The sequence below is a fragment of the Canis lupus genome, chromosome 5, assembly GCF_003254725.2.
Source record: "Canis lupus dingo isolate Sandy chromosome 5, ASM325472v2, whole genome shotgun sequence".
Lineage (NCBI taxonomy): Eukaryota > Metazoa > Chordata > Mammalia > Carnivora > Canidae > Canis > Canis lupus.
In genome coordinates, this window is record NC_064247.1 from 45,439,888 (window position 1) to 45,464,229 (window position 24,342).

A 24,342-nucleotide genomic window follows, 5' to 3' on the forward strand; every position below is an offset into this window, starting at 1 on the left:
TCTTTCCTTTAGAACTCCTTTTACTTAGATGTGTGATTTTCTGGATTGGTCCTCCTAATTTTGTTATGTTTTATCTTTTATTTTCAAACTGTTATTTGCTAAACAGTTTTCCCTTTATCCTCATACCTTTCTGTTGAGATTTAAAAAATAAAGGTATGGCTTATGTACATTGAAGGGCACCATTGTAAATGTTTATTTCACTTAGTTTTGACAATTGTATACACTTATGTAACCACCACCCGAAACAAAGTATAGAACATTTTCATCAACCTAGAAAGTTCCAGATGGCACTTTTCCAGTCCTGTATTTAACTTCTGTGGTCTTTTTTTTTTTTTTTTTTAAAGTTCACTGCGGGGCTCAAAACACTGAGACCAAGACCTGAGCTGAGATCAAGAGTTGGACACTTTAACTGACTGAGCCATCCAGGTGCCCCATTTCTGCAGTCATCGTTTTAATAATTAAGAGCTCTTTTTTCTTTGAAGTGTTACTTTAAAACAATCTTATTCATGCTTCGTAGATAAAATATGTTTCTTTATCAATCTGAGGACATGAATTACTTTTTAAGGTTTTTATCTCTTTGTAAATACTCTTTGTTTATTCTGAGTTGCTTTTGTTCCTGTCTATATTAGAGGCTTTCCTCAGACATTGGTTTGGTTTATCTTGGCTGGCTGTTCATGATTAAACACGAGGAGAAGGCTGAGCATGTATGTGGGACCTGTGAACTTTGAACTTCACTGAAGAGTGACTTGAATGGGCCATTAATTGGGGAACCCCCAGTGTTAGTATCTTTAGGTGTGTTCTCGTGGGATGGTAACATTTCTCAGAAAACAGTAATTCACTCTTGCCTGGAGTGTCAGGGAGTAGCTGCCAGCATTTCTGGAGCCATGTGGGGAAGAGGGTGGAAATTGCAGCATCTAGGCCTTCACCATTCTGTGTGTACACACAGTCCCCCTGTGTACTGAAGGTTCCTGTGCTTTGCCTGGCCTTTCTAGGTCCAGAACCCTCTGTCTTACCCTCTCCAGAAAATAAACCTCTAGACCTGCGTTGTCCTGAAATGCAATAGCCACTAGCCATGTGTGGCAATTTAAATTTAAATTAATAAACATGGAATAAAATTAAGAAGTCAGTTCCTCATTTGCCTCAGTCCCATTTTAAGTTCTCAGTAGCCTCATGTGACTAGGGGCTACCATACTAGGCAGAGAAGAGAGAGAACATTTCCATTATTGCAGAAAATTTTATTGGACAGTGCTAGTCTAGACTTCTGCTGGGTGGAGGAGTTGCTGAGAGAATGGTTTCTTAGGCATCTCTCCCCAGCCTTCCTCTTTTACCCCAGGTGCTGGTGCTTCCAATTCCTGAGACTTTTGAGGCTTCTGTGGTGTACATTTATTTGGTTGTCAGCTTTTGCCACCATCCATGTGGGATTCAGTTTTCCTGGGTTATTAAAGTCATTTTGCTACACATCTATCTAATTATCAGCTTCCAAAAGTCATTTGCAGTTTTCTCCTCTCCTATTCCCCCCATATTTGTGGTTTTGGTCTTATTTTTTTTTTTTAATTTTTTTATTTATTTATGATAGTCACAGAGAGAGAGAGAGGCGCAGAGACACAGGCAGAGGGAGAAGCAGGCTCCATGCACAGGGAGCCCGATGTGGGATTCGATCCCGGGTCTCCAGGATCGCGCCCTGGGCCAAAGGCAGGCGCCAAACCGCTGCGCCACCCAGGGATCCCTGGTTTTGGTCTTAAAAAGACCTTACTATATCTACTGTGTTACACAAATTTTAGTCAGATTTCAAGAGGGGATGAAATTGGATACTTGGGTTCACTCAGCTGTTTTCACCAGGAATCCTAATTCATTTAGTCTTCACAGACCATTAAGGTATAGGTGTAGTTATTCTCATTTTACAGTGAAAAGAGGCAGATGAAATAATTGGCTCAAGGTCACAAAACCAATTAGTGGGTTTTGAACTTGGGTCAGGTTTAGGAATCTGATACCTCTTTCATGGAATAGTATGATGCCTCATCTTGTACTGAGGAAAGACTCCTTTCTTCCTCCCAACATATCCCAGGTTGCAATACTTTATAGTTGTGTTTTAAATATATTATTCCAGATATTTCTCAGTTATCCATAAACCTATTTAAGAAAAGAGGTCAACCTTGAGGAATTCTGTCTCAAAAAGATTTTCTCTCCCAAACTGTTCATTTCTCCTTTGTTCCAGGACTTCATGACTTCAAAACTTTGGCATTTTCTTCAACTCTTAAAATGTTTAGAGTCAAAAACATTCTATTGTTTACTTTAAGCTTTTTATTCAAAGTATCTGTAGTCATTCCCATATATAATTGTCCCTACATATGGCTTCAGTTGGACCCCACTTTCCATAAGGCAGTGAGTAATCTGTTTCTCTCTGAAACTCTTATCTGAGGTACAGGATTCATAAATGTTTGTTACTCTTTGGCTCGACATCATTTCTTATTTGATCATTGCATTGCCTCCCAAGTGCAGGTCTCTCTGCCCTCTATCTCCTGTTTGCCTGATATCACCTACACAGACTAGTCCTTCTCAATTGGAGTAGTCATTGGCCTCCTCTGATCTTCACGATGGGCTCCTGGCTCTTCAACATGGCATTGAGGGTCAACCTTTCCCACCACTTTAGCCCTACCTCTGGCCACCCACTGCCACAAGTACTATACCTTAACTGTCTTTCATGGAAGGGTCTCTGCATGCTCTTGAATCTGTTCCCTTTACACAGGCTTTTAGTTCTGCATGAGATATGCTGTCTCTGTTCCCACCTGTTTCTTCTCCTGTTTAATATCTACTATTTTCCTGTAAATCTCTGCTCCAGGATACACTCCCCTGTGAAACCATGCCTGTTCTATCCTTATATAGAGTTAGAGGATTTTGCTGTTTGTTCCCACAACACCATTTTCAATATATTTCATCCATCCATCCATCCATCCATCCAGATGGGATCCTGTCATACCTGCTCTTCTACAGCTGGCTTTTTCATGTTGTAATTGTTGAATGGACTGGTCAGTTCTCCCTTATGGTTTGGAGGAATTTGGTTTTCATAGATAAGTTTTTAGTGTAGAGGCTGGCACATAGTAGTTACATGGATTATTAATTATTGAACAAACTGAACCCTAGTGTTCAGTGAGTTTATGGCAATTGATTTCTCCTCTCTTGTCTTTGAATTCTGCCATCAAAATAAATTCCAGGGATCCCTGGGTGGCCCAGCGGTTTGGCGCCTGCCTTTGGCCCAGGGCGCGATCCTGGAGACCCGGGATCGAATCCCACATCGGGCTCCCGGTGCATGGAGCCTGCTTCTCCCTCTGCCTATGTCTCTGCCTCTCTCTTTCTCTCTCTGTGACTATCATAAATAAATAAAAATTAAAAAAAAACAAAATAAATTCCACTTCATGTCTATTTTCCCAGGATAATTATGAATAGTATCCCACTTTCACTCTTAAAAGTCTTTCAGTTTGGACATTAAACTGTATGGTCACCCACCAGTCAAACACATCCAGGTAGAAACTCTTTTTTTTCTTTATTTTTCTTTAATGGAGCAAGTAAAGAGAAAGAAATAGTTGGGATTTGAGATTGCATTTGGAATATTGAATTGTTTCTCTCCAACCAACTAGAGAGGAAAGCCCCAAATTACACAATGGAAGAATCACCTTTGGTGTACCTTCAAAGTCTGAACGTTTTATTTTCCAGAACTGCTGATTTCTTCCAGAAGTAGTTTTCTAAAGAGCAGTTTATATTTCAGAAATAGACTTTTGCTTCCCTTTCCTGATGTTAATGTTCAGATTTTAGTTGGTCTACTAGAAAATCCAAGAGCTTTTTGGATTCTTTTCCCATTGAGACCCCAGTGGGGTCCTGGGTTATGATGTGTAGCATGAATGGAAGCTAGCTGTCCTAAAGGCAAAGAGGATTCAGAATAGCTTTAGGTTAGTCGATGGGTGTATTGAGAAGAGCTTGGGATTTAGGTTTGAGTTCTTGTTCTGCCACTTTCTAGCAATATCACCTGGGAAAGATATTTTGACCTCTTTCATAATGTGAAGTGGGTTTGGGAATAATATCACTTTACAGGGTTTATGTGGTGATTGAGATCATGAATGCAGAGCAATTAGCACACCTGATGGCATAATAGGTGCTTAGCAAATATCAGTTTTTATTGTTATTATGATTATGACACTTATCTTTCCATAAGCTAATTCAGAAGATGTTTATGAGAGTATTGGGGGAGCAATGAATAGGATCAGCCCCACAGCTTCCTGCCTGCAGTGTAGGTCCTCAGCTGCTCATCACTGCTGCATTGCAGAGTGGAAAAAAGAAAATCAATAGAAAGAAATCATGTGGGTTGCAGAAGAGAAAAGAATGACAGATCTGTGGTTGTGGGTGGGAGTGTTACCTGTGTCTACCTTGGAAGTCTTGGATCAGATTGGGATTTGAAGGGCTGGATCTCAGAATTATCTGAAGAGTTTACAAATTTTTCTTTTCTGGATTCCTGATCTAGTAGGTCCAGGGTATATAGGATGAAATAGTATAGTTTAAAAAGCTGCCAGGTGATTCTGATGTATAGACAGGTTTGAGAATAACTAGGTAACTATTTATTACCCTGTGATTCCATAAAACATTTTCTAATCATTTACTACTTAATGTAGGGTAGGTGATGGCACAGTAATACTTATTTTAGGGTCAGAAGACAGAGACAGATTATTAAGTAGTGAAATGGAGAGCCTGAATTAACTGAGTGAAATTGAATTAAATTTTATGGCAGTTTTGAATTTAAGCCTGTTATGCATCTGTGTTGTTTTCATCCAAGATCTTTGCCTATATTTAGATTACTTGAAATGAATAACAAGGAAATTGTGATATCAGGTATTTTCTCCCTATATTTGAAAATGTCTTCAATTTTTATCACTGATATGGGAAAAGAAAAAGAACTTAGATAAGTCCACACTGTTGTTATCTTATCTGGCTGTTCTGGGTCATTAGATTATTTAGTGGAAGGGTATTGGGTTTGGAGTCTGTAAACAATGGTGGAGTCTGCTATTTCTCTTTGTAAACTTGAATTAGTTACTTATCTCTTGGACATGTGCTTTCTTATCTATAAAAGGGGGTATTGGCCTTCTCTATCCTATAAAATGTTGTGGGGGAGTATAATAAGGAAATTTATTCAATAGGAATGTAAAGCCCTGATGCGCTCACAGAGTGACTGTGTGTTTCTGTTCAGCTGAGATGGCTTGGTTTATGTCTGTTTTTAGGTGTCATTATTAATAGTACCGTCTTTAACTCTCAAGTGTCCCAGTTTGGATGATAAATTTTTTGGTAACCCTGTACTCATAACACCCAACCATTGTTGACTTCTAGTCTGCACAGTGGGAGGGGTCTTTGGCCTTATTTCTATAGCTCCAAAATACCTAACCAAATAATCAAGCATTTCTTCTGGTAATTTTCATCTCTCTGACTAGATTGATCAGTGGATAAAAATAGTTTCTTTGTTTTTCCATTCCTGAATTATATTCTGGATTTGTCATGGTTTTGGCATTTTAGACACTTTAATTTGCTCACTTCTACTGATGTGTCCTAAGGAAGTAATATCTAAGTGTAAGGAGAGGATAGAGGAATCATGGGGACTGGGGGGACAGAGCCTTGTGGAAAAGTATTAAAAAACAAAAGAGAAAGCAATTTTTAGGCTGGTGTCCTGAGTTGATATTTTTTGGAATATAATGCCCTACATTGATATTCTCAAGTGCAGCATAAATCCCTAAATAGTTGGGAGAACTGCAGAAGCTTCTGGAGATCAAATTTCATTTTTTTTTGGAAATATTTTATTTTTCTAAGATTTTATTTATTTATTCATGAGAGAGAGAGAGAGAGAGAGGCAGAGACACAACAGAGGGAGAAGCAGGCTCCATGCAGGGAGCCCGATATGGGACTCGATCCGGATCTCCAGGATCAGGCCCTGGGCTGAAGGCAGCGCTAAACTGCTGAGCCACCCAGGCTGCCCTGGAGATCAAATTTCAAATGCTCTCTCCTTCCTCAGGAGAATTTTGTTTTAGAATTAAGACCAGAAAAAATGTCCATTTCTCATGTAACTGGTGAAGTAATGTATTTCATTGTTTCCCTTTTCTATTTGATCCCTAGGAAACTAGGAGCCAAATCCATGGCTGATCTGCTTGGAAAGCTGTAGCTTGCAAATAACTTTCTCTTCATCTTGACTTTTGTCCCGAATTATATTATAACGTATTATTTCAAATAACATAATATTGTTCCTTGAACCAGTGTTTTTGTTTTTATTTTATTTTAATTAATTAATTTAAAAGGTTTTATTTATTTTAGAGATTGAGACAGTGCGAGCAGGAAGGAGAAGCAAAGGTGGGGAAGAGGGAGAGGGAAAAAATCTCAAGTGGACTCTGCGCTGAGTGCAGAGTCTGACGTGGGGCTTGGTCCCACAAACCCGAGATCATGACCTGAGCCAAAACCAAGAATTGAACACTTAACTGAGTCACCCAGATGCCCCGATTTTTCTTTTTGATATATTTCTGTTTTATTAAATATATCCTTATAAACTGCCTTGGAATCTTGTGGGTTAAGTCAGAAGTTAAGTAAGTAACAAATGTAAAGACATCATATAGTTTCAGCTATTTTCGTGGAACTGTTTGGAGTTTTCGAGAAGGCCAAAGCTTTTGTGGCAAAGAGACCCGTGTTACCTCTAAATAATAACAAGTATACATTGATGCACCATCCTGTGGAAGAAGCCATCTCCCTCCAGCAAGAAAAAGGGCTAAATAAAATAAATCACCTTCCATATGTTGGCTCTTGAACAAGGAATCAAAACTAGTAAGGTGCAGCATTAACTGAGGATAGATAAGGACTGAATCTTCAAAATCCATCCTGGATTAGAATATCCATTTTCTTTTCTCTCACTGCTTCTCATGATAGTGTCTCTCCTCATCTCGCCCTCTATACCTTTTAGTTTTTCTTTCAGCTTGCTCAGCTTCACTGTTCCTATCTACTGTTCCCTTGTCTTCTCCCTCCCTTCCAATCCTAAAACCTTTAGGTTTTTTGTATTTGATCACCAGCCAGTTTCCCTTTGGTATCGTCTTCTCCACTCCATGAAACACACTGTATCCCTGCCTGCTTTCAACCCTACTGTCTCTGGGACCCTCTCTTCCTAATCATCTCAGACCAAGTGGTATGTGTGTGCCAGCTTGCTTGTCAGGCAGCTCCTGTGTGAAGTAACCCCCTGCTAACCAGGTGCCCTCAAACCAGGAAAAGAAATACACCATTAAATACCACAATGTAATTTGGAGAAAAAAAAACATTAATTTGATTGGAATACCTTACACTGCACTTCAATAGTTTAATAATAGGAAGGAGAAATAAAAACATAGCAATAGCTAGCATAATGCTAGACAGCAGTAAAGCTCAGTTCTTGTGTTTTTTGTTTATTTATTCATTGGTTGATTCATTCATTTGTTCACTCAGCAGCCACTTACCATGTCTGTTATGTTGCCAGTCATGTTTTAGTGGTCCGGGCTTTGGCTGAATAGAAGCTTGGTGAAGCCTCTGACCTCATCGGAGAGTTTGGACTTGCTTGATTTTCAATCTGGAGAAAGGGCACCTCTAATTACACAACTTTACCTATACATAGAGGTTTGCCTTAGTCCACTGGACTGCTATAGCAAAATACCAGATATAAGGGGTTTATAAACAAAAATTTATCTCTCAGGGTGCCTCGGTGGCCCAGCTGGTTAGGTGTCTGCCTTAGGTTCAGGTCATGATCTCCAGGTCCTGGGACAGAGCTCCACATAGTGCTCCCTGGTCAGTGGGGAGTCTGCTTCTCCTTCTCTCTCCCTCTCCCCATTTGTGTGCACTTGGCTCTCGTTCTTTCTCTCTCTCTCTCTCTCTCTCGCTCACTCAATAAGTAATAGATAAAATCTTTTTTAAAAATTATTTGTCATAGTTCTATAGATTGGAAGTCCAAGATCAGAGTGCCAGCACTCTGAGGGTCCTCTTTAGGGTCTCAGATTTCTTATTGTATACTCACATTGCACAAAGGGCTAGGGAGCTCTGGGGTATCTCTTTTATGAGAGCAGTATGCTGTTTATAAGGGCTCTACCCTCATGGCCTGATCACCTCCCAAAGGCCCTACCTCCTGACACCATCACATTAGCTGTTAGAATTCCAGTGTGACTTGAGGGGACACAAACATTCAGACCTAATAAGGTTATATTTACACTGAATGTTTACTTTATTTAAACAAGGTGTGCTATGAACATATAGTCTATACTGAAGAGTGTTGGCATATGTTTCCATTTTAGTAAGCTTGGAATGAAGTACAGCAATTTGAATGTCTAGTAAGGTTGTTTAAATGGAATTTTGCTAGTAAAAGGAGTAACAACATTAATACTGGAAAGATTGGAGCCTTAACTACCTCCTTCTACTCTGAGATCTTTGGGGCCTTCTCCTTAATGCACTGATTTAGACAAAACATAATTAATATTTTCGTTTTCAATCTGCATAGTCAAACTTCAAATTGGAATAAGTGGGGAGAATACTTGTGTGGATATGTTGACAGTTTGAATAGGGGAATATATACAAAGGAATATAGAGTACCTGCAAATGGTAGCTCTGTAGAAAGATTTCTATCGTGTTAAAATTAATAAGGATACAGCCCAATATACATGTCTTTTTGAGAGGATCACTACTGTGAGAATAAGGACCAAAAAAACTAGCCTTATGTATGGCTTAATAGAGGTTTTATGTTAAAGTATTTGATAAAAAATATTTGTGATTACAGTGAAGAATGTTTTAACCCAAGCCATGTTGACCTGACCTCACTTTACATTACCAATACTATTTAGAGGTAAATAGACATTTTTAAAGTATCTGAAATGTTCTATCTGTTAAAGAGGTCAATAATCTCCTTTACTTCTTCATTATTCTTTTTCTTTAGTTTCATTTTGGACAGATGGTGCAATGCCAAATACTTTTGAACATGTCTTAAGACCCAAACTGGGAAAATTTGATTTAGGAAGATTTAGCTGATGGGAATAGCAGAGTAAGGGTCATAATTGTATTTCAGTCAGCGGATACATTTTGGTGTAAGTTGAGTCTTCCTAGCTTTTTTGTAGTCTTCACTCTCTGGTAGTAAAGGAATGTGTGCATTTCACTAGTATGTTTTATTGTACTTGGAGGTAGCTCCTTTGTCTTTTCAGGGGCCAAATTTCATAAAATTGGAGGAGTCATGCCATGTCAGGGCTGTGAGAGCACTCCTGACATATCTTACTTGTATGCTTTTGTTGTACCTGAGGAACCTGAGGCTCAGAGAGGTAGATTTATTATAGCAGTAATGGGTCTGGTACCCTTTATAAATTTCACTTTGCTACAGGTCTAACAAAGGCCCACAGAGGTTTATTATGCTAGGAAAATGGCATCCTTTCTTTCAGAGCCCGACCTTTTCATTTTCTAATATCTGTTCCTTAAGGATGCCCGGAGGAATATGTAAGGGTATTTAGATAAGATGTAAGTATTATATGTTTGACTTCATAGAAGTACCCCTGCACCCAATCTGTATCCTGATACTTACTGTTCAGAATTGAGGTTAGGCTACAACAGCATCTGAACTGGTTCCATCCCTCATCATCACTATTACTCTCTAAAACTGTTTACAGTGCTTTACCACACTGACTCAATTATAAAGGGTGTTAACTGGAAAGTTTACTGTACTTTGGATCCCTGGACGTGTCTCTACTTTGTATGCATTTCCTCACTGCTTACAGATTTGTTAGAAAAGAAGTTTTGAGTATGTGCGTTTGAGAGAGAAAGTTGAAAGGAAAAATAAAAACACAAGGATGAGAGATGTCCCTACATATGTGGATCCCTGGCTTTTGTCATCAACTTACTTTGTGAGTCATATCACCTCTCTCAGCCAATATTGATTTACTTGTTACTTCTGGAGCATGTATTGTGTGTCAAAACATGGCAGGTACAGCCTCTGCCTTCTTAGTTGTTAAGAAGGAGGTGGTGACTGAGTAGTAAAGGTGGTAAGAAGTTTTTGGATGTGTGAGATACTTTGAAGCTAACGCTGATAGAATTCGTGATGGTTTGGATGTGGGATGTGAGAGAAAGAGGTATGTCAAGGTTTGGGTTTTCTCTCAACATGCTGAATAGTGGTGACATTTACTGAGGTGTTGAACACTGAGGAGGAGGGGAGTGGTTTGTGGTGCTGCAGGAATCAAGTGTTATTTTTTTATATGGGCTTTTTTTTTAAAGATTTTATTTATTTATTCATGAGAGACACACAGAGAGAGGCAGAGACACAAGCAGAGGGAGAAGCAGGCTCCATGCAGGGAGCCTGATGTGGGACTTGATCCTGAGACTCCAGGATCACGCCCTGAGCCAAAGGCAGATGCTCAACCGCTGAGCCAACCAGGTGTCCCTTCTATATGGGCTTTAAGTGCTTATTAGACTCCTAAGTAGAGAGGTGGAAGAAGTAATTGAGTATTTGAGATGAGAGTCTGAGAGGTAAGTTTGGAGATGGTCAGCATGTAAATCATGTGGCTGGCTGGGGGTGATTGCTTGTGAGTGTAGTTAGCTTGTGAGTGTAGTTATGTTTGTGAGTGTAATTAGAGAAAAGGTGTGAAGATCAGGGTTTGAGACCTGGGGCCTACCCACAGTTTGGAGACAGGGAAATGGAGGAGGCTCCAGCCTCTGAAAATGAGGATGCTAGAACTTGACCCCTCCTTCTATCTCAAAGTTGTTATAGAGATTGTATAGGATACTACACATGAATGCACACTGAAAATTATTTGCTGCTTAATTGCATGAATAAATATCGGAGTAGGGGAAGTTACATAGGGAAATCATTTTCACACTTGACTTTTCTTCTGAAAATCTATTTGTTATGGGGTTGTGTGTGAATTTCATCTATAGCAGAGGATCCCAGTGTGTAGGTTATGTAATTGTGAGGGAAGAGGGGCTGGGCATGGGGAGGACATTTGGGGAAGTTTACAAGAGGCCTGTCATATGATGTATGCTCTAAATGTGGTTATTTCTATCAGTTCAAGAAAATACTTACATAAATACATATACAGCCAAAGGGTCATGAACTATTACCCTTATGTGGAGTAAGGGTAAAAATATTATAGTAAAAATATTTAACACTGATATCGACATTTGTAAAGATATACCCATGCATAAAAATAGTGTGTATATACTCAATGTGAATTGAGTTGTCTGTTTTTGTAAACAGATATCTGCTTGAGTTCCCAAATCTTAGTAGGCTGTTAGAGCTTGGCGTCGTCTCACTCTCTGCCTGCTCCCTTCTCTATCGTCTTCCCTTCAGTGGGAACGAGGCAGTTTCCTGAAAAGTGGGTTTTCTTCTGGGAAGGCTCTGTGGCAAGTTGCCAGTGTGTCATATAACTTATCCAGTCACATGGAAGAGAAGACTAGCAAAAAGATGGGGGATAAAAACAGGAAAATCAAGTAGGTCAGAGGATAGAAGGAAGGCCAAGGCAAAAAAAGGCAGAGGTCCGTCCATTTGGGGTGGAGTTGGGGATAGGCATCTCCACCGTCCACTCAGTGACCTTTTTTTATTTCTTTCTCCTGTGTTATTTTCTTTGTGCTCACTTGCTATTATCAGAATCACAAAGACTTTTCCTCAGGTGTTTGGGAAGTTATATTTCCCTATTACTCAATAACCAAATATTACCTTCCAGAATGCCTGCTGGAGATGACATTGCAAAAATGCCCCATTCCCCCTCACTTTTATTAGTACCTTTTTGGTACCTTTTTGGTTTGATCTGATTAAACTGAAGTCTTAGATTTTATTCCTATGCTTGTGTTTCTCCAGTTCTAGGATGTGAGAGAGGATGGAGGGACAGAGAATATGAATATAAGTGATTGAATGATGGATAGTAGGATGGATGGATGGATGAATAGGTGCCTTTTCTGAAGATCTGGTATATTAAATTATCCAGCTAGGAAAGAAAGATGGATTTCTGAGATGGATACTTTAAGATAAATTTGTAGAATTTGGTAAGTGAAAGAGAGCATGGAGATCATCTGATTCAGATTTTTCCAAATATACCAGTAAAAAAGAAGTGCATAGATCAAATAATTTTACAAAAATTGGATACTTATTACACTTATTAACATATTAGCAAGAGTTCTTGCTGTTAAATATCCTATTTAAATTTGCTTAACTAGTGTTTCCCAATTTATTTCATTATGGGCCTCCACTTCTCTCTGAGTTTTCTGAGCAATATGTATATAAACCAATTATTATCATTGCATAGAAATACAGGGTTTCAGAAAACAGTTTTGGAATGCTGATTTAATCTAGTCCTTACATTTATTTATTTTTTATTTTTGTTATTACGTTGTTTATTTTTTTATACATGGTATTAACGTTTTATTAAAACAAATTTTTTTATTGAAGTTCAATTTGCCAACATATAGCATAACACCCAGTGCTCATCCCGGCAAGTGCCCCCCTCAGTGCCCATCACCCAGTCACCCCAACCCTCCGCCCACCTCCCCTTCCACTACCTCTTCCTTGTTCATTTCCCAGAGTTAAGTGTCTATCATGTTTTGTCACCCTCACTGATATTTTCACTCATTTTCTCTCCTTTCCCTTTATTCCCTTTCACTAATTTTTATATTCCCCAAATGAATGAGACCATAGAATGTTTGTCCTTTTCCGATTGACTTATTTCACTCAGTATAATACCCTTCAGGTCCTTCCACGTCGAAGCAAATAGTGGGTATTTGTCGTTTCTAATGGCTGAGTACTATTCCATTGTATGCATAAACCACATCTTCTTTATCCATTCATCTTTCGATGGACACCGAGGCTCCTTCCACAGTTTGGCTATTGTGGACATTGCTGCTATAAACATCGGGGTGCAGGTGTCCCGGCGTTTCATTGCATCTGAATCTTTGGGGTAAATCCCCAACAGTGCAATTGCTGGGTCGTAGGGCAGGTCTATTTTTAACTCTTTGAGGAACCTCCACACAGTTTTCCAGAGTGGCTGTACCAGTTCACATTCCCACCAACAGTGCAGGAGGGTTCCCCTTTCTCCACATCCTCTCCAACATTTGTTGTTTCCTGTCTTGTTAATTTTCCCCATTCTCACTGGTGTGAGGTGGTATCTCATTGTGGTTTTGATTTGTATCTCCCTGATGGCCAGTGATGTGGAGCATTTTCTCATGTGCTTGTTGGCCATGTCTATGTCTTCCTCTGTGAGATTTCTGTTTGTGTCTTTTGCCCATCTCATGATTGGATTGTTTGTTTCTTCTCTGTTGAGTTTAATAAGTTCTTTTTTTATAAAAATATTATTTATTTATTCATGAGAGACACACAGAGAAAGAGAGAGAGAGAGAGGCAGAGACACAGGCAAAGGGAGAATCAGGCTTCATGCAGGGAGCCTGACGTGGGACTCGATCCCAGGTCTCCAGGATCATGCCCTGGGCTGAAGGCGGTGCTAAACCACGAGCCACCCGGGCTGCCCTAATAAGTTCTTTATAGATCTTGGATACTAGCCCTTTATCTGATAGGTCATTTGCAAATATCTTCTCCCATTCTGTAGTTTGTCTTTTAGTTTTGTTGACTGTATCCTTTGCTGTGCAAAAGCTTCTTATCTTGATGAAGTCCCAATAGTTCATTTTTGCTTTTGTTTCCTTTGCCTTCGTGGATGTATCTTGCAAGAAGTTACTGTAGCTGAGTTCAAAAAGGGTGTTGCCTGTGTTCTCCTCTAGGATTTTGATGGAATCTTGTCTCACATTTAGATTATTCATCCATTTTGAGTTTATCCTTGTGTGTGGTGTAAGAGAATGGTCTAGTTTCATTCTTCTGCATGTGGATTCCAATTTTCCCAGCACCATTTATTGAAGAGACTTCTTTCCAGTGGATAGTCTTTCCTGCTTTGTCGAATATTAGTTGATCGGAGAGTTGAGGGTCCACTTCTGGATTCTCTATTCTGTTCCATTGACCTCTGTGTCTGTTTTTGTGCCAGTACCACACTGTCTTGATGACCAGAGCTTTGTAGTACAACCTGAATTCTGGCATTGTGATGCCCCCAGCTATGATTTTCTTTTTTAATATTCCCCTGGCTGTTCAAGGTCTTTTCTGATTTCACACAAATCTTAAGATGATTTGTTCCAACTCTCTGAAGAAAGTCCATGGTATTTTGATAGGGATTGCATTAAATGTAAATTGCCCTGGGTAACATTGACATTTTCACAATATTAATTCTTCCAATCCATGAGCATGGAATATTTTTCCATCTCTTTGTGTCTTCCTCAATTTCTTTCAGAAGTGTTCCATAGTGCTTAGGGTATAGATCCTTTACCTCTTTGGTTAGGCTTATTCCTAGGTATCTTCTGCTTTTGGGTGCAATTGTAAATGGGATTGACTCCTTAATTTCTCTTTCTTCAGTCTCATTGTTAGTGTATAGAAATGCCACGGATTTCTGGGCATTGATTTTTGTGTCCTGCCACACTGTCGAATTGCTGTATGAGATCTAGCTCTTACATTTATTTTTAAGCTTGCTGCTTAACTTCTCTTGGTCTTTGTCCACATTTATAATATGAGTAAAAGTAGGTTGAATGTATTAATAACTTATGGCATTCCTGGCTCTGACATTTTCTGGTTCAGGTAGATTCATTGATGAAACCAACATTTTAAAAAGTGTATCTGTTTCTGTGTTAAAGAAATTTGTCTTTCTTGTTCTTCACTATAACCATAGCATCTCCTACAGTGCTTGAAACATAGTAGCATCTTAGTGTTATTGAACAAATATATACCTTTTAGTTTCAGAGCACTGTGCCAGTTATGCCTTGATACTTAAGAGATCTTGTTCTTGCCCTCCAGAAACTTGTAGTTGGTGACTTTCTGAGAGCATGGGAGATGAGAGCAGGGAGAGAGAACCCAAGTTAGATATTGATTGTGATAAGCTATAGGATGTAGGCATATTGGACATGATTTCTGACCCTGAGTGAGAGGCGTGGACTATACCATAAGTGGGTTGTGTTACGATGATTTTCATGACAAAAGGTGTCGTTTAGAGCTGTGGTCTTGGTAGCAACCACACAGTCCTTTTATCCCTGACCAGGACTTTATGATAGTAGCAGTGCTAGGAAATAAGAGCTAGTATTATTCCCATTTTATTTTTGAATTTTTGCAAATTTTTATTCTTTATTCGTATTTTATCTTTAAATACATTTCTAACATGTTGCTTATACTTCCAGTCACAATCAGGTCAACAGAGATCATTCATCTATCTATCTATCTATCTATCTATCTATCTATCTATCTATCTATCTATCAATCATCTATCTATCTATCTATCTATCTATCATTGGCATATAACAGTGTATTTGTTTTAGGTGTTCAACATAATGATTTGAGATGTGTGTGTGCATATACATATATAGTGAAATGATCACCGCAATAAGTTTTGTTAACATCCATCACCATACAGTTAACAACTTTTTCTTAAAATGAGAACTTCTAAGATTTATTCTCTTAGTACAGTATTGTTAATATGCAATACAGTATTGTTAACTATAGTCACCATGGTCTACATCACATCCAGAGTACTTATTTATCTTATAACTGGAAGTTTGTACCTTTTGACCACCTTCACTCATTTTGCCTGCCCCCCCCCCCCGCCTCCAACCACCACCAAAACCATCAATCTGTTCTTTGTATCTATGAGCAATCTTTGTTGTTGTTATTTTTAGATTTCATGTATAAGTGAAATCATACAGTATTTGTCTTTTTCTGTTTGACATATTTCACTTAATATAATTCCCTCAGCGTGCATTCACATTGTCCCAAAGGCAGAATTTCCTTCTTTCTCATGGCTGAATAATATTCCACTGTATGTATATATGTGTATGTATGTATATATCACATTTTCTTTATCCATTCTTGAGTGGACAGAGACTTAGATTGTTTCCATATCTTGGCTATTGTAAATAATGCTGCTATGAACATGTAAGGTGCAGGTATCTTTTTGAGTTAGTGTTTTTGTTTCCTTTTGATAAAAACTCAGAATGGAATTGCTGGATCATATGGTTGTTATATTTTTAATTTTTTGAGAACTCTCCAAATTGTCTTCCATAGTAGTTGCACCACTTTACACTCCTACCAACAGTGCACAAAAGTTCCCTTTATTCCACATCCTCGTCAACACATATTTTTCGTCTTTCTGATAATAGCCATCCTAACATACGTGAGGTGACATCTCATTTTGGTTTTGATTTGCATTTCTCTGTTTAGTGATATCTAGAAATTTTTTATGTACCTTTTCGCTATCTGTATGTCTTCTTTGGAAAAATGTCTATTCAGATCCTCTGGCCACTTTATAATTGGATTGGTTGTTTTTTTGTTCTTTGTTTTTGTCTTTCTTTTTTTTTGTAAGTGAATAAGTGAGCTAAAACACCGTCCTTTAGCTTTTATCAACTGGTTAACAGGGAGATGCTGCTCAGTTCTACTTATGGCAAAAATTTTAGAACTGATTTTACTGATGAGAGCGCCAAAAAGAGTAAAATGTATTGGCTGTTCTAGTTTTACCACTTACTGGCTACACTGGCATTTGGCAGATAATATAATCTCTCTGAGCCTACCTTTCCTCACTTATCTGAAGAAATGAAGACTCCCTGACCTCCCTCACAAGGTTATTATGATTAAGTGAGAACACTGTGGTAAAGAATACATCCTAATAATACTATTTTCATTTTCTATGGTGATTTTCAAGATCAAGGAATATCTTTACCCATATTATTTTATTTCTCTAAATCTTAAAGTTTTACATGCCTTCATGCAGAGGAATATTACTCAGCCATAAAAAGGAATGAAATACTTATATAAGCTAAACATGGATGGATCTTGAAAAATTATGTTAGCTGAAAGAAGCCAGATACAAATGGGAAGAAGACAGGCCAAATAGTTAAGTACATGAAGTTTAAAATCATGTACCTGATCCTAACTCTGGTTTTTCACATAGAATGTATGTTAACTTAGTCATGTTCCTAAATCTCTGAGCCCCAATTCCTTTATTTATAAAATGGGCCTCAATCAATGATATTGGGAAAACTAGACAGCCACATGTAAAGGAATGAAACGGGACCATGCTTACACCACACGTAAAAAAACAACTCAAAATGGATTAAAGACTAGAACTATAAAATTCCTAGCAGAAAACATAGGCAGTAAGCTCTATGACAGTCTTGGAGGTGATATTTGGATTTGACACCAAAAGCAAAGGCCACAAAAGCAAAAACAAACAAGTGGGATTACATCAAACTAAAAAGCTTCTGCACAGCAATGGAAACCATCAACGAAATGAAAAGGCAACCTACTGAATGGAAGAGAATATTTGCAAATCCTATATCTGATAAGAGATTAATATCCAAAATATAAACAAAACTCCTATAATTCAACAGCAAAAAATAACCAAGCAATATGAATATATACATGATTCCATTTATGTGCAATGTTCAGGATAAACACAAAGATTAATGATCACCAGGGAATGTGGTAAGGGAGAGTGGAGAGTGGCCACTAAAGGTCATGGGGTTGATGAAAATGTTCTAGGATTAGGTAGTAGGATGGTTTTAAAACTATGAATATTCTAAAACCCACTGAATTGTACACTTTAAAACAATAAAAATATTTAGGAGCTCCTGGGTGGCCCAGTTAAGTATCTGCCTTTGGCTCAGGTCATGATCCTCGGGTCCTGATATTGAGCTCTACATCAGGCTTCCTGCTCAGCAGGACATTTACTTCTCCTTCTCCTTCTGTCTGCTGCCCACCCCCCACTTGTGCTCTCTCGCTGCCAAATAAATAAAGGAAGAAAATCATTAAAAAAATAAATGCAAAAAAAAATAAATGCAGAATGGTATATTGTGTTCACGTAGACTAAGTGAGTACTTCTGGAGGGAATTATGGATGGTCAGGGGAGGCATCCTAGAAAAGGAAATCTCTAAACATTCTTTCTCCAGGCAGTTACAGAGCAGGATTATAAATGCTGCTGTAAAGGTAAGCATAGGATGCTGTGATGATGCCTTGACTTAGCAGATGGGTCAAGCTGGGGAAGCCTGCCTGTATAACTCAGCACATTTGGAGTCTAGGTACAAATGGCGATAAGCCACAGAAGGTTAGATTACAAGTAACCTTGAAGGCTACCTTTCCTAAGAGGGTAGGAGAGAGAAAGCATAAGGTTTTGAGATTCGCAGTTTAGAAACATGGCTGGCTACATCGTGGAGACAGGAATAGAGGAAATGAGAAGGATGGCGGGAACTTTTCAGGAGACTGTTACCCTAATTTGAGAAGCAATCATAGAATGATGGAGAAAAGTGGAGGAAGACAAAGCAGTTACCAGTGATTGGGGCTTAGCAGTTGGATGTGTAAGCAGCCTGTTCCTACCAGGACCTGTGTCTATCCCACAGCTGTCCCATCCTCAATCTGACCCCAGCCTCCCTCCTCAATCTTGTCTCCTGCCTCCCTGCAGAAGTGTGCATACCACTGCCAACTGCCCCCCATGGAGGCTTGCTGATTTTCTGCCTGATGCCCGGGATCACACCTTTATCTTCGCCTGTAATGGAGCTCACTTCTCTTTGTTGTCCAGATCTCTAAATTAGAAGGCCTGTAGATTCATCCGTGCTGGAATGTTCTCTTTCTTCTCTGAAGTCATAGTACTTAGTATCTCTGTCATTCATTAGCAAATAATTACATTTTGCCTTGTCACATCTCTTAATTGCTTTTGGTCTTTAGTAATTCCTGAACTGTTTTAAAATTACAGCGGGCAAAGTGATATATGATGGCCCACATGGTGGACTCTAAGAATCAGCTTTCCTGAATCCCAGTCCCAGTGCCCAACTCCCTGTGTAACCTGGGAATTACTCCCCCTCACCACCACCACCCCAGTTTGAGTAGTAGCATGTAGTTTTCAAAGAATACTTGGAAATTTTTAAAAATAATTTATTTATTCATGAGAGAGACACACACAGAGAGGGGCAGAGACACAGGTAGAGGGAGAAGCAGGCTCCATGCAGGGAGCCCGATGTGGGACTTGATCCCAGCACCCCAGGATCACAACCTGAGCTGAAAGCAAATGCTTAACTGCTGAGCCACCTAGGCATCCCAATACTTGGAAAATCTTAAAAAGCATGCAAAATGGACTAATCCCCAATCCCCAAGTACCTGAAATAATCACTGTTAACACAGGTAATTTTTCGTATTATGTCCTTTCCATCCTCCATCTTTTTTCCTCTCTCTAGGGTATGCATGTGTCTATGCAACATAGCTGGGACCATCCTCTGCATGCTATTTTGTAAACTTTTTTCATCAATGTATTGTGAGTTTGCTGAATCAAAACATGAGAATTTTTAAATACAAATTGACATGTGGAGCCAAATTGTCTTCAAAGAAGGTTGCACCAAAAACTGAATAGTAGTTATCTCTAGAGAATAGGGAGAGGAACTTTTGCTTTTTAATGGTATCTGTCTGTATCGTTGAATATATATTTTTATTTACATGAGTCTAAATAACTTTTATAGTTTGAACATGACAGTAATTTAAACCTCTACTTAATCCAGGCTTGAATCTGAATTTAAAAACAACTATATGACCTTTACTGATCAGATGGATAAAAAATGGCATCCTGTTGTTTTAATTTGACTATTGGTAAAATTTGACCTTTTTGCCATGATCATTTGTTATTTTTTCTTAAACCTTTCACGAGTCACCTAATCTCTGTAGGCCTTAGTTTGCTTTTGAGTAAAAGAAGAGGAATGATATTTAAAATTATTATAAGGATTAATGGAGATCAGTATCAAAAATGCTTTGTAAGCTGTAAAAAGTCTTAATATTTATTGTGTGTTTATTGATTCTGTATTGATTTTGATTAATTTATGGTTATGTGTTCATATAGGCCAACTTTGGTTTTTTGCATTCATTGGGAGAAAGGCTGAAAAAAGGCGAGGTTTCTTTGTTAATATTTATTTTCATGCCATATAGGTTTCATGAGAGTTGGCATTCTCGGACTAGCTTTGTGCTGCATTTCTGTTATTTATTAGCTATGTGTATAGGTGTAATAATGCATTGGACAAACACATTTCTTTTGGCAAAGACCAGAAATGTTCAGGGAACACTTGGCTGGACACACATTAGAGAGTTCTGTGAGCTGATAAAACATTCATGCAAGCTCATGAAACTGTGTAAAATGGATGATAGTACAAGGGACCTTGTTTATGCAAATTCCACTAACTGGATTCCCCTTGCCCCATTCCACCCTTCATAGTTTTGTGAAATGAAAATTGGTCAAAATCATGATTCTAAGGCTTGGGAAGGTCTGATATAGTCTTCTGCATTATCAAAGGCAGATAAATTCTATTCAGTGTGATTTTTGTGAAATCTATATTTAGCTCTCTGGAAACATGGGTACCTTATGCCTGTCAGTTATCCAAAACACTGATTTCTGGATAATAGGGAAACAAGACTGCATAAACAACTCCACTGAGTAATAGATGACCTCCTGGCCTCCTATTTCTGACTCTGTGTTCCCTTTTATCCAAGGACAAGATGTTACAAAAATAATTCAGAGTGACTCCCAAGGGTAGCCCTATGAACTCCTCCCTCGGACTGTACCCACAGAGAAGGGTGAATCACCACAGCAGAATGTTGATTCCCCCAGTGCTGTTAGTAAATGTCCCAGCCAGGCTTTCAGCCATGAGGACACAAGCAACGGGAAAGTTTTTTCTGACTCATTCACAGTGTAATTTGCAGAAGAAAACCTCTAGCTTCTCTCTCTTTTTTTAGATTTGTTTTTTTGTTTATTTATTCATTCATTCATTCATTCATTCATTCATTTATGATAGACACAGAGAGAGAGAGAGAGAGAGAGGCAGAGACACAGGTAGAGGGAGAAGCAGGCTCCATGTCGGGAGCCCAACGCGGGACTCAATCCCAGGACTCCAGGATCATGCCCTGGGCCAAAGGCAGGCGCCAAACCACTGAGCCACCCAGGGATCCCCCCTCTCTCTTTTTTTAAAAAAAGGTTTGTGTGTATGTGCATACACGTGCATGCTCTTAGTAAGTGAAGGTACACCCGGGATCTCCCAAATGAATATTCAAACTAGCTCTTACCAGTAACGATATTTGGGGCTATTTTGTCAGCTTTTATTGTCCTGGATGTTCACACTAGGATAAGAGAGGTGGGGAGACCAGTGTCCAGTGCCTATATATCCATGAAGGACTGACTGATTCATTTAAAGTTGTTTAAAATGAGAATATTACTTTTTGACAATGAATTTCATGCCTTTTCTTATCACTCCTTGCGTCTGACCTCCGCCACCCTCACAGAACATTCACATGCCAGGGGACTTTCTTGCTTCAGAGAAATTCATGAGACTGGGTATTTAAGTTCTTCTTGGGCATTGTCTCTTCAGAGGAAAGTCCAGACTCTTTAGTTGGCATTTGTGGTCCATTGTAAATCAACAGCAGCTTTCTTCCTTTCCTCATTTCTTTCTGCTCTACACAGACTTTTTGTTTAGTCTCCCAAGGGGGATTCCCCCTTTCCTTCTTTTGCTGTTTGTTCTTGTTTCCGTTATTTGGAATGTTCCTCTTAGCTCCTACTCTCAGCCTGTTTGTATCTTCCCCACCTTGAATGGCCCACTTCAAATCCCACCTCCTCCATAATCATTATACTATTACATGTCTACTGTGGGCCAGTTGTTCTACTAGAACTATATATGTCTCACAGAGTTTAAAACAATCCTGAAAAATAATTACTATTGTCCTTATTTTCAAATGAGAAAACAATCACAGAAAATTAAAAAGTAACTTGAACCCAGCTATTAAGTGTCAGGGCCATTGTTCTGGCTCAAGTCTTCTTGACCTGAATGTTTATCTTCACAGGCTAGTGTTTCCATGAAGCCTTCTGGATTGGACGAACTATGCCAGCCCCTACCTCACACCTTCTATGAACGTGCTCTTTTGCCTTGGTTGGATGTGTGTGTCTTGTGTGCAATTAATCATGTGTTATTACCTTGCCACAATCTTGGATTGTTAATTCTTCTTTGGCAATCAATCTTTTCTTGTATTCTTTTCTTCCCACAGAGCTGTGTATCATAGTCTTTTCATGATGAGGTTTGTTTGTTTATAATGACTTCATGAATGATGTACAGGAGTGAGTTATTCCTCTTACTTGTTATTATGTTTATATTTGTCTATTTAGTCCAATTAGTTGTCAGCATCCTACCATAATACTTTTCTCTATAGTAGTCTTAGCAAATTATCCTCTCCTATCTTTCTACATATTTATTCCCTTGAAAGGAGAGATATAAGAAACTCCATAGCTGGTGTCTATACTGCTCTCCTCCCCCTTTCCAGCAGGAAAATTAAATGTGGTGAATGGAGGTACCAGGGTAGTTCAGTTGGTTAGGCATCTGGCTCTTGATTTCAGCTGGGATCATGATCTCAGGGTCCTGGGGTTGAGCTCCCTGTTGGACTCTGGGCTCAGTGGGGAGTGTGTTGGAGATTCTCTTCCTCTGCCTCTCCCTGCCACTTGTACACTCTCTCTCTCTCTCTCTCTCTCTCTCTCTAGTAAGTAAATCTTTTTTAAAAAAATGAATGAATGAATACCAGGCACTGGTAAGTAGTTTGCAGTGAGATGGATGACAATTGGGTTAAATTCAAGTGTTGTCTATTAGACAAAGGCTATTTGATAAAAGAATTATGGTTAGAGACATGCTGTGGATGTGTTTGGGACAAGGGTACAAAAAAGTGTTTCATTAGGTTCTGCCTTCTTGTGTGCAGAGTATTAACTGAGCATTTATCTTGAGAAAAAGTAGCTGTATCTGTTTATCTTTTTTAGTTCACCGATGGAGAAATTTAATTGAAGTTGTTACAAAGGACTCCTAACTGAATACCACCTATCATCTAAACCTCTAAGACCTATGTAACTCCCACTCCTCAAAAATTCCCACTGGTGGCCATACACTGAACTCTTCTATCCATTCACAGTGGTTATCTACATGAGATACATTGAAAGATTTTGCATAGATGAGAAGTAAGCAGAATGGATTTTGAATTCTTTGGGTTCCTGCAAAGATCAACTTTACTCTGATTGTAAAGTTAGAAATTGGGGACTGTGGGAATAAATCGTGGGTTTATAAATATATCATGGGTTTTAAGAATGGTAGTTATTGGCAAAATTTAAAGCATAGTTTGTGCTCTGTGGATATAGTTTCTGTGTTTTCTCAATCTCAGGCATCATTATATAGATTTAACCAACTGAAGAGCTTTCTGGAAGAAATTTATGTTGTGAAACAAAGACTAGGAGTGTGGCATCATACAGTTGATCTCAGCACGGCCATTTGCGTTACAACATCATCAGCTATACACTGTGGGAAAGAGGAATGATCTTCTGGGAGTCAGAGTAATTTCAGATAAAATACATTTCAGTGTTTTATGTTCATCTGGGGAAGGTATACCCATTGAATATAAACAATAAGGGGAGCCTGGATAGCTTAGTCTGTTAAGTGTCCAACTCTTGATTTTGGTTCAGGTCATGATCTTGAGGTTCTGGGATTGAGCCACGCACTGGGATCTGCGCTCAGTGGAGACTCTGCTTCAGGATTGATTCTCTTTTCCTCTCCCTCTGCCCCTCCTCCTGCTTGTGCACTCTTTCTCTTCTCTCTCTTGCTCTCAAATCTTAAAAAGAAAAAAAGAATATAAATAGTGAATATAAAGTAAATATTATTCATAATCTTATAGAGTCCTTTAAACCAGTGTTTTTAAAACTGGTTTGTTATTCATTAGTGGATTGTGAAATCTATTTTGAGGGTCTTGTTTAGCATTTAAAAAATGTATTAAAATTGGGGCTCCTGGGTGGCTCAGTGGTTGAGCATCTGCCTTTGGCTCAAGTTGTGATCCTGGGGTTCTGGGATTGAGTCCCACATCAGGCTCCCTGTGGGGAGCCTGCTTCTCCCTCAGCTATGTCTCTGCCTCTCTCTGTGTGTTTCTCATGAACAAATAAATAAACTCTTAAAAAAAATGCTTCTAAGTAAATGCCAAGCGATGCTGTTTAAGTAGACAATAATTATGATTTAGCTTTTTCCTGAGTTACAAAGTTTTGCCAATGAGGAAATGTACAATTTAAACTCCAGGATTCATTACTCCACCTTGAAATTATAGACTCTTTCCAAAAGGAGTTCAAAATGGTGAATACAGGTTATAAAAGGACACCATAATGCTTACATACAATTGCAGATGGCCAAAGGTGATAGAAAGAATTTTTAATATTAAACCTGAAAATAGCTAAG

General features: G+C 38.8%; 1 protein-coding gene and 1 long non-coding RNA gene across 2 annotated transcripts in view; one reads left to right on the forward strand and one right to left on the reverse strand.

The window, feature by feature from the left end:
• LOC112647173 (uncharacterized) overlaps window positions 1-18,666 on the reverse strand; it is a 42,990-nt gene extending 24,324 nt beyond the window's left edge. Inside the window, exons 1-2 of the long non-coding RNA XR_004816259.2 lie at window positions 18,600-18,666; window positions 7,503-7,612 (exon numbers count right to left, since the gene is read on the reverse strand). This is a non-coding gene — a long non-coding RNA (uncharacterized LOC112647173). The remainder of the gene's footprint in view (window positions 1-7,502; window positions 7,613-18,599) is intronic.
• Window positions 407-24,342, forward strand: part of JAK1 (Janus kinase 1) — a 79,853-nt gene continuing 55,917 nt past the window's right edge. The window contains exon 1 of the mRNA XM_049110342.1: window positions 407-426. The gene's annotated coding sequence lies outside the window, so the exon portion shown is untranslated. The remainder of the gene's footprint in view (window positions 427-24,342) is intronic.